Here is a 12,500-nt window from a genome sequence, read left to right on the forward strand (position 1 = left end):
GAGGTTACACAGGGGGACTCTAGTGTAGCTGTTGACCAGTGACTGACCAGGGGGGACTTAGTGTAGCTGTTGACCAGTGACTGACCAGGGGGGGGACTCTAGTGTAGCTGTTGACCAGTGACTGACCAGGGGGGGGACTCTAGTGTAGCTGTTGACCAGCGGTAGTCTGGACAGACTGATGATGATGTTTCGGAGCATCGGCGTGAGGAAGGCTGGGATTCCGCTGTTTCTATGGTGACCCAGAGACAGAACGCTCTGGAGACCTTCCACCAGCTCAGCCATGATCTCACACGACCGTCGCTCACACACGTCTGGAACACACACATTATAGATAACGCATTAGAGATGACACAGAGATAACACATCAGAGATAACACATCAGAGATACCACATTAGAGATAACACATTAGAGATAACACAGAGATAACACATTAGAGATAACACATTAGAGATAACACAGAGATAACACATTAGAGATAACACATCAGAGATAACACAGAGATAACACATTAGAGATAACACATTAGAGAACACATTAGCGATAACACAGAGATAACACATTAGAGATAACACATTATAGATAACACAGAGATAACACATTAGAGATAACACAGAGATAACACATTATAGATAACAAAGATATAACACATTAGAGATAACACAGAGATAACACATTAGAGATAACACAGAGATAACACATTAGAGAACACATTAGAGATAACACATTATAGATAAGATATAACACATTAGAGATAACACAGTATAGATAACACAGAGATAACACATTAGAGATAACACAGAGATAACACATTAGAGATAACACAGAGATAACACATTCGAGATAACACATTAGAGATAACACAGAGATAACACATTATAGATACCACATTATAGATAACACAGAGATAACAAATTATAGATACCACATTATAGATAACAGAGATAACACATTATAGATACCACATTAGAGATAACACAGAGATAGCACATTATAGATACCACATTAGAGATACCACAGAGATAACACATTAGAGATAACACAGAGATAACACAGAGATAACACATTATAGATACCACATTAGAGATGACACAGAGATAACACATTAGAGATAACACATCAGAGATAACACATTAGAGATAACACATTAGAGATAACACATTAGAGATAACACAGATATAACACATTAGAGACAACACAGAGATAACACATTAGAGATAACACATTATAGATACCACATTAGAGATGACACAGAGATAACACATTAGAGATAACACATTAGAGATAACACATTAGAGATAACACAGAGATAACACATTAGAGATAACACACTAGAGATAACACATTAGAGATAACACACTAGAGATAACACATTAGAGATAGCGCGTTAGAGATAGCGCGTTAGAGATAGCGCGTTATAGATAACACATTAGCGATAACAGAGATTACACATTATAGATAACACAGAGATAACACATTATAGATACCACAGAGATAACACATTAGAGATAGCACATTAGAGATAGCACAGAGATAAAACAGATATAAAACATTAGAGATACCACATTAGAGATACCACTTAACACATCTAATGCACATTAAAACACAGCAAGCTAACAGACCGTATTAGTAGCCACTAGTCAGAAGATTTGACAGTGATGAAGCCTGATCTAACTCACTGAGAGTGACGGACTAAAATGATAATGGCAACACAACAACAACTGTATTACTTACTGTCAGTGTTTGGAGAGTGGACCTGGTCTGAATCACCGTCTGGCTCGGTGGTTCTCTTCCTCCCTGGATGTAAGAGATGGTCACCTGGACCTACTGCCACTAGAGAGGAGGAGAGAGGAGAGGAGAGAGAGGAGAGAGAGGAGAGGAGAGGAGAGGAGAGGAGAGAGGAGAGGAGAGGAGAGGAGAGAGGAGAGGAGAGGAGAGAGAGGAGAGGAGAGGAGAGGAGAGGGAGAGGAGAGGAGAGAGAGAGAGGAGAGAGAAAGGAGAGAGAGAGAAAGGAGAGGAGAGGAGAGAGAGAGGGAGGACAGAGAGATGCAAAGGGAGGGAGAGGAAGAGGAGAGAGAGGAGAGAGAGGGAAAGGAGAGGAGAGAGAGAGGTAAAGGAGAGAGAGAGAGAGAGCAAGAGGGGTAAAGGGACGGAGAGGAGAGGAGAGAGAGAGGGATGAGAGAGGTAGAGGAGAGAGAGAGAGAGGTAAAGGAGAGAGAGAGTTGAATACTTTATCTGGATGTGTAATAACACTCTGGCAGCAGAGGAAAAACCTAGAAGTCATTTAGGCAATAAGGCCAGAGGGGGTGTGGTATATGGCCAGAGGGGGTGTGGTATATGGCCAGAGGGGGTGGGGTATATGGCCAGAGGGGGGGGGTGGGGTATATGGCCAGAGGGGGTGTGGTATATGGCCAGAGGGGGTGGGGTATATGGCCAGAGGGGTGGGGTATATGGCCAGAGGGGGTGGGGTATATGGCCAGAGGGGGTGGGGTATATGGCCAGAGGGGGTGGGGTATGGCCAGAGGGGGTGGGGTATATGGCCAGAGGGGGTGGGGTATATGGCCAGAGGGGGTGGGGTATATGGCCAGAGGGGGGGGGTATATGGGGGTGGGGTATATGGCCAGAGGGGGTGGGGTATATGGCCAGAGGGGGTGGGGTATATGGCCAATATACCACGGCTAAGGGCTGTTATTTTTATTTACCTTTATTTAACTAGGCAAGTCAGTTAAGAACAAATTTTCAATGACGGCCTAGGAACAGTGGGTTAACTGCCAGTTCAGGGGCAGAACGACAGATACCTTGTACCTTGTCAGCTCGGGATTTGAACTTGCAACCTTCCGGTTAATAGTCCAACACTCTAACCACTAGGCTACCCTGCCGCCCCAGCACGCTGCAACGCGGAGTGCCTGGATACAGCCCTTAACCGTGGTATACTAGCAATATACTGTACCACAAACCCCCTGAGGTGCCTTATTGCTTTAATAAACTGGTTACCAACGTAATTAGAGCAGGAAAAACACATGTTTTGTCATACCCCGTGGTATACGGTCTTATATACCACGGCTGTCAGCCAATCAGCATTCAGGGCTCAAACCACCCAGTTTATAATTAAGGTTTAGTCACGGTCACACCACATGCAAATCCACTGATTGTGGCCAGGTTCATTCCCTCTCTCCTTCACACACACTAACCTGCAGTGATCACACTAACCTGCAGTGATGAGGAGTCGTAGACAGTGTATGACAGAGCAGGTGTGTGTTTTGTACGAGGCTGTAGACAGTGTGTTCCAGACACAGGGCTGTTGCAGGGCCAGACACAGACAGGACAGAGCCCCCTGCAGGTCAACACTCAGAGGAACACTGTCCTGGAGAACACGCCAGACCACCAACTAGAGAGAGAGAGACACCATGAAGCAGGGTTTATTCTGGATGAAAACGGGGCTTAGGTGGTGGGCGAGAGCCCTCCCTCATCTTGGCGGTGTAGAGAAATGTCTGGTCCATTATCTCTTCTACATACTCTATATCTGGTCCATTATCTCTTCTACATACTCTATATCTGGTCCATTATCTCTTCTGCATACTCTATATCTGGTCCATTATCTCTTCTACATAATATATATCTGGTCCATTATCTCTTCTACATAATATATATCTGGTCCATTATCTCTTCTACATAATATATCTCTGGTTCCATTATCTCTTCTACATACTCTATATCAGGTCCATTATCTCTTCTACATACTCTACATCTGGTCCATTATCTCTTCTGCATACTCTATATCTGGTCCATTATCTCTTCTACATAATATATATCTGGTCCATTATCTATTCTACATAATATATATCTGGTCCATTATCTCTTCTACATAATATATATCTGGTCCATTATCTCTTCTACATAATATATCTCTGGTTCCATTATCTCTTCTACATACTCTATCAGGTCCATTATCTCTTCTACATACTCTACATCTGGTCCATTATCTCTTCTGCATACTCTATATCTGGTCCATTATCTCTTCTACATACTCTATATCTGGTCCATTATCTCTTCTACATACTCTATATCTGGCCCATTATCTCTTCCACATACTCTATATCTGGTCCATTATCTCTCCTACATACTCTATATCTGGTCCATTATCTCTTCTACATAATATATATCTGGTCCATTATCTCTTCTACATGCTCTATATCTGGTCCATTATCTCTTCTACATACTCTATATCTGGTCCATTATCTCTTCTACATAATATATATCTGGTCCATTATCTCTTCTACATACTCTATATCTGGCCCATTATCTCTTCCACATACTCTATATCTGGTCCATTATCTCTTCTACATACTCTATATCTGGTACATTATCTCCTCTACATACTCTATATCTGGTCCATTATCTATATCTGGTCCATTATCTCTTCTACATACTCTATATCTGGTCCATTATCTCTTCTACATACTCTATATCTGGTCCATTATCTCTTCTACATACTCTATATCTGGTCCATTATCTCTTCTAAATACCTATATCTGGTCCATTATCTATATCTGGTCCATTATCTCTTCTACATACTCTATATCTGGTCCATTATCTCTTCTACATACTCTATATCTGGTCCATTATCTATATCTGGTCCATTATCTCTTCTACATGCTTCTATATCTGGTCCATTATCTCTTCTAAACATACTATATATCTGGTCCATTATCTCTTCTACATACTCTATATCTGGTCCATTATCTCTTCTACATCTGCTTATAGCAGTTTATACATTGAAACTTCCCTAAAATAAATTTTAAAAATATAAAAATAAAATATATAACATGCCTTTTAAACACACAAAAAAACACTTCCAAGTCTTTTCTGATTGGCCAGGGATAGGGTCAAGGGTTAGAGGTCAGGGATTATAAGCTTCATCACCTCGGTAGCCATGGTGAGTGAAGGTGGTGATCCAGCCTCACCTAAAATAAACACACAGCAGATACAGAGACATACGCCTCACCTAGAATAAACACACATCAGACTGAGACATCCCTGCATTGTTTGTCTTCAGGGATTTTGCAGAGACAGGCTCTACACAGAGACATCACCCGCGGGAAGCCTCACCTAGAATAAACACACAGCAGATACTGAGACATCACCCACGGGTAGAGTCCAGCCTCACCTAGAATAAACACACAGCTGAGACATCACGGGTAGAGCGCCTCACCTAGAATAAACACACAGCAGATACAGAGACATCACCCGCGGGTAGAGCCCTGCCTCACCTAGAATAAACACACATAAACTGAGACATCAGGTAGAGTCCAGCCTCACCTAGAATAAACACACAGCAGATACAGAGACATCACCCGCGGGTAGAGCCCTGCCTCACCTAGAATAAACACACAGCAGATACAGAGACATCACCCGGGTAGAGCCCAGCCTCACCTAGAATAAACACAGCAGATACTGAGACATACCCATAGAGGGTAGAGTCCAGCCTCACCTAGAATAAACACACAGCAGATACAGAGACATCACCCGCGGGTAGAGCCCTGCCTCACCTAGAATAAACACACAGCAGATACTGAGACATCACGGGTAGAGTCCAGCCTCACCTAGAATAAACACACAGCAGATACAGAGACATCACCCGCGGGTAGAGTCCAGCCTCACCTAGAATAAACACACAGCAGATACAGAGACATCACCCAGAGGGTAGAGTCCAGCCTCACCTAGAATAAACACACAGCAGATACTGAGACATCAGCGGGTAGAGTCCAGCCTCACCTAGAATAAACACACAGCAGATACAGAGACATCACCCGCGGGTAGAGCCCTGCCTCACCTAGAATAAACACACAGCAGATACAGAGACATCAGACAGAGACATCACCCGCGGGTAGAGTCCTGCCTCACCTAGAATAAACACACAGCAGATACTGGGACAGCTCTACATAGAATAAACACACAGCGGGACATAGAGTCCAGCCTCACCTAGAATAAACACACAGCAGATACTGAGACATCACCATCACCCGCGGGTAGAGTCCAGCCTCACCTAGAATAAACACACAGCAGACTGAGACATCACCCGAGCGGGTAGAGTCCAGCCTCACCTAGAATAAACACACAGCAGATACTGAGACATCACCCGCGGGTAGAGTCCAGCCTCACCTAGAATAAAACACAGCAGATACTGAGACAGATACAGAGACATCACACAGCAGATACTGAGACAGCATAGAGCGGGTAGAGTCCAGCCTCACCTAGAATAAACACACAGCAGATACAGAGACATCTCTACACAGAGACATCACCCGGGTAGAGTCCTGCTCACCTAGAATAAACACACAGCAGATACTGAGACAGCTCAGAGCGGGTAGAGTCCTGCCTCACCTAGAATAAACACACAGCAGATACTGAGACAGCTCTACATAGAGCGGGTAGAGTCCTGCTCCACCTAGAATACACACACAGCAGATACTGAGACAGCTCTACATAGAGCGGGTAGAGCCCTGCCTCACCTAGAATACACACACAGCAGATACTGAGACATCACCCGTGGGTAGAGTCCAGCCTCACCTAGAATACACACACAGCAGATACTGAGACAGCTCTACATAGAGCGGGTAGAGTCCTGCTCCAGCTAGAATAAACACACAGCAGATACTGAGACAGCTCTACATAGAGCGGGTAGAGTCCTGCTCCACCTAGAATAAACACACAGCAGATACTGAGACAGCTCTACATAGAGCGGGTAGAGTCCAGCTCCACCTAGAGGACAACAGAATAATGAGACAGCTCTACATAGAGCGGGGGAGAATACACACACAGCAAACTACAGAGACAGCTCTCTACACAGAGCATCACCCATGGTAGAATAAACACACAGCAGATACTGAGACAGCCTGTGCTGGTAGTTGGCTAGACGTGGCCTCCACCGCCAGCTAAATGGCAGAATGGAACAATGACTGGCCAGGTCCACATCCACAGTTTAATCAGTTTAACATCACAGTGTAATGTAAAGCAGAATGGAACAATCTGGCCAGGTCTAAAAGACTCAATCTGACAAACAGAAAGGCTTTTAGTCGCCAGATCCTCCCATTTTTTCAGTGCAGCTCAGGATTCGAACCAACAACCTTCCGAGTTACTCTTACCATAGACGATAGCCAAGTTGTCCCAGTAGGGTTCGGCCGGGTCAGGTTTGGCCGGCGGCAGGAAGGAACGGTGTGGAACAGGAAGTAGCTGTGTGACCCCGCTCAGATGATCCAGGGTCACGGCCAGGGCCGTCTCCAATAACAACGACCCCTGACCCCGGGTTAACCTCTGAACCCCAGACTCAGACACGGACAGAGGAGAGACAGGTTGAAGTCCTGGTGGAGAGATAGAGGTCAGTGTGTGTGAGCGTGTGTGTGTGTGTGCGTGAGCGTGTGTGTGAGCGTGTGGGTGTGTGTGTGAGCGTGTGTGTGTGTGTTACCTTGCAGGTCATGATGGTAGAGAGGTCGTCAGGAGGTAGTTTGGTCAGGAGTTCCGTTGTCTCCAGGAACGACCCGTCACCACGGAGACAGCACTGGGACATCACCAAGGCAACATACCACTCCTGGAACAAGACACACACACACACACACACACACACACACACACACACACACACACAGTACAAGACAGTTACACACACAACACACACACACACACACACACACAGTTAGTACAAGACATACACACACCTTGTCAGCCGTGACTAGTTCAGGGGCAGGTGGCGGTTCCCCATCCAGGGGTGTGATGTCACAGGAGGAGAGGGGGCTGCTGGTGTCCTCGGCAACGGTGGCTCGGAACCTGTCCAGCAGGGAGTAGAACCTCTGGTGCCTAGCAACAAGAGGCAGGAAATTACATCACACAACATCACCAGCTTGTTGTGGTAAAAATCTAGATAGGAAAGTAGCTTGGGAAAAGGATATAATGACCGATGAACACAGCAGAATGAGGACACCCCTTCATACACTTTTTATACAGGACACCCCTTCATACACTATATATACAGCAGAATGAGGACACCCCTTCATACACTATATATACAGCAGAATGAGGACACCCCTTCATACACTATATATACAGGACACCCTTCATACTCTATATATACAGGACACCCCTTCATACACTATATATACAGGACACCCCTTCATCCACTATATATACAGGACACCCCTTCATACTCTATATATACAGGACACCCCTTCATCCACTATATATACAGGACACCCCTTAATCCACTATATATACAGGACACCCCTTCATCCACTATATATACAGGACACCCCTTCATACACTATATATACAGCAGTATGAGGACACCCCTTCATACTCTATATATACAGGACACCCCTTCATCCACTATATATCACAGACACCCCTTCAGTATGAGGACACCCTTCATCCACTATATATACAGGACACCCCTTCATCCACTATATATACAGGACACCCCTTCAGTATGAGGACACCCCTTCATCCACTATATATACAGCAGTATGAGGACACCCCTTCATCCACTCTATATATACATGTGGACACCCCTTCATACACTATATACAGCAGTATGAGGACACCCCTTCATCCACTATATATACAGGACACCCTTCATCCACTATATATACAGGACACCCCTTCATCCACTATATATACAGCAGTATGAGGACACCCCTTCATCCACTATATATACAGCAGTATGAGGACACCCCTTCATACACTATATATACAGGACACCCTTCATCCACTATATATGAGGACACCCCTTCATACACTATATATACAGCAGAATGAGGACACCCCTTCATCCACTATATATACAGGACACCCCTTCATCCACTATATATACAGCAGAATGAGGACACCCCTTCATCCACTATATATACAGCAGAATGAGGACACCCCTTCATACACTATATATACAGCAGAATGAGGACACCCCTTCATACACTATATATACAGCAGTATGAGGACACCCCTTCATCCACTATATATACAGCAGAATGAGGACACCCCTTCATCCACTATATATACAGGACACCCCTTCATACACTATATATACAGCAGGACACCCCTTCATCCACTATATATACAGCAGTATGAGGACACCCCTTCATGCACTATATATACAGGACACCCCTTCATCCACTATATATACAGGACACCCCTTCATCCACTATATATACAGCAGTATGAGGACACCCCTTCATACACTATATATACAGGACACCCCTTCATACACTATATATACAGGACACCCTTCATCCACTATATATACAGCAGAATGAGGACACCCCTTCATCCACTATATATACAGCAGGACACCCCTTCATACACTATATATACAGGACACCCCTTCATACACTATATATACAGGACACCCCTTCATCCACTATATATACAGGACACCCCTTCATACTCTATATATACAGCAGTATGAGGACACCCTTCATCCACTATATATACAGCAGTATGAGGACACCCCTTCATCCACTATATATACAGGACACCCCTTCATACACTATATATACAGGACACCCCTTCATCCACTATATATACAGGACACCCCTTCATACACTATATATACAGCAGTATGAGGACACCCCTTCATCCACTATATATACAGCAGTATGAGGACACCCTTCATCCACTATATATACAGCAGAATGAGGACACCCCTTCATCCACTATATATACAGCACACCCCTTCATCCAGAATGAGGACACCCCTTCATCCACTATATATACAGCAGTATGAGGACACCCCTTCATCCACTATATATACAGCAGTATGAGGACACCCCTTCATACAATATATATACAGGACACCCCTTCCCTTCATACTCTATATATACAGCACCCCTTCATACACTATATATGAGGACACCCCTTCATACACTATATATACAGCAGTATGAGGACAACCCTTCATCCACTATATATACAGCAGTATGAGGACACCCCTTCATCCACTATATATACAGGACACCCCTTCATCCACTATATATACAGCAGTATGAGGACACCCCTTCATACACTATATATATAGGACACCCCTGCATTCACTATATATACAGGACACCCCTTCATACACTATATATACAGCAGTATGAGGACACCCCTTCATACTCTATATATACAGGACACCCCTTCATACTCTATATATACAGGACACCCTTCATACACTATATATACAGGACACCCCTTCATACACTATATATACAGGACACCCCTTCATACACTATATATACAGGACACCCCTTCATCCACTATATATACAGGACACCCCTTCATACACTATATATACAGGACACCCCTTCATCCACTATATATACAGGACACCCCTTCATCCACTATATATACAGGACACCCCTTCATACACTATATATACAGGTCACCCCTTCATACACTATATATACAGGACACCCCTTCCCTTCATCCACTATATATACAGGACACCCCTTCATACACTATATATACAGGACACCCCTTCATACACTATATATACAGGACACCCCTTCATACACTATATATACAGGACTATATATACAGGACACCCCTTCATCAGGACACTTCATACACTATATACAGGACACCCCTTCATACACTATATATACAGGACACCCCTTCATACACTATATATACAGGACACCCCTTCATACACTATATATACAGGACACCCCTTTCATACTATATATACAGGACACCCCTTCATACTCTATATATACAGGACACCCCTTCATACACTATATATACAGGACACCCCTTCATACTATATATACAGGACACCCCTTCATACACTATATATACAGGACACCCCTTCATACACTATATATACAGGACACCCCTTCATACACTATATATACAGGACACCCCTTCATCCACTATATATACAGGACACCCCCTTCATACACTATATATACAGGACACCCCTTCATACACTATATATACAGGACACCCCTTCCCTTCATACACTATATATACAGGACACCCCTTCATACACTATATATACATCTAGTGGAAAGCCTTCCCAGAAGAGTGGAGGCTGTTATAACAGCAAAGGGGGACCAACTCCATATTAATGCCCATAGTTTTGGAATAGGATGTTAGACGAGAAGGTGTCCGCATACTTTTGGTCATGTAGTGTAGCTTTAACATAAGAAGAAAATGTACCTTTGAATAGAATGAAAGAGGAGAGGAGAGGAGAGGAGAGGAGAGGAGAGGAGAGGAGAGGAGAGGAGAGGAGAGGAGAGGGAGAGGAGAGGAGAGGAGAGGAGAGGAGAGGAGAGGAGAGGAGAGTGAAGAGGGTAGAAGGAGAAAAGAAGAGTGAGAAGAGAAAAGGAGAAAAGAGGAGGGGAGGAGCAGCAAAGGAGAGGAGGAGGGAGGAGTATTGTTACCGTTGAGCTAGTCCACTGATCTGAAGGTATTCCTGGATTCTGTCCAGTTCCTCCACAGGCAGCTGGACTAAACTGTTCTATAGAGGAACAGAGAGAGAACATGTTCAGCTGGACTAAACTGTTCTATAGAGGAACAGAGAGAGAACATGTTCAGCTGGACTAAACTGTTCTATAGAGGAACAGAGAGAGAACATGTTCAGCTGGACTAAACTGTTCTATAGAGGAACAGAGAGAGAGAACATGTTCAGCTGGACTAAACTGTTCTATAGAGGAACAGAGAGAGAACATGTTCAGCTGGACTAAACTGTTCTATAGAGGAACAGAGAGAGAGAACATGTTCAGCTGGACTAAACTGTTCTATAGAGGAACAGAGAGAGAACATGTTCAGCTGGACTATACTGTTCTATAGAGGAACAGAGAACATGTTCAGCTGGACTAAACTGTTCTGTAGAGGATCAGAGAGAGAGAACATGTTCAGCTGGACTAAACTGTTCTGTAGAGGATCAGAGAGAGAGAACATGTTCAGCTGGACTAAACTGTTCTATAGAGGAACAGAGAGAACATGTTCAGCTGGACTAAACTGTTCTATAGAGGAACAGAGAACATGTTCAGCTGGACTAAACTGTTCTATAGAGGAACAGAGAACATGTTCAGCTGGACTAAACTGTTCCATAGAGGAACAGAGGAACAGAGAACATGTTCAGCTGGACTAAACTGTTCTATAGAGGAACAGAGAACATGTTCAGCTGGACTAAACTGTTCTATAGAGGAACAGAGAGAGAGAACATGTTCAGCTGGACTAAACTGTTCTATAGAGGAACAGAGAACATGTTCAGCTGGACTAAACTGTTCTATAGAGGAACAGAGAGAACATGTTCAGCTGGACTAAACTGTTCTATAGAGGAACAGAGAGAACATGTTCAGCTGGACTAAACTGTTCTATAGAGAAACAGAGAACATGTTCAGCTGGACTAAACTGTTCTATAGAGGAACAGAGAACATGTTCAGCTGGACTAAACTGTTCTATAGAGGAACAGAGAGAGAACATGTTCAGCTGGACTAAACTGTTCTATAGAGGAACAGAGAGAACA

The 12,500-nt window shown here is 44.0% G+C and overlaps 1 pseudogene; it reads right to left on the reverse strand.

The window, feature by feature from the left end:
* LOC121842802 overlaps positions 1–12,500 on the reverse strand; it is a 31,107-nt pseudogene that overhangs the window by 11,562 nt on the left and 7,045 nt on the right.

This window comes from Oncorhynchus tshawytscha, unplaced genomic scaffold, assembly GCF_018296145.1.
Source record: "Oncorhynchus tshawytscha isolate Ot180627B unplaced genomic scaffold, Otsh_v2.0 Un_contig_7780_pilon_pilon, whole genome shotgun sequence".
Lineage (NCBI taxonomy): Eukaryota > Metazoa > Chordata > Actinopteri > Salmoniformes > Salmonidae > Oncorhynchus > Oncorhynchus tshawytscha.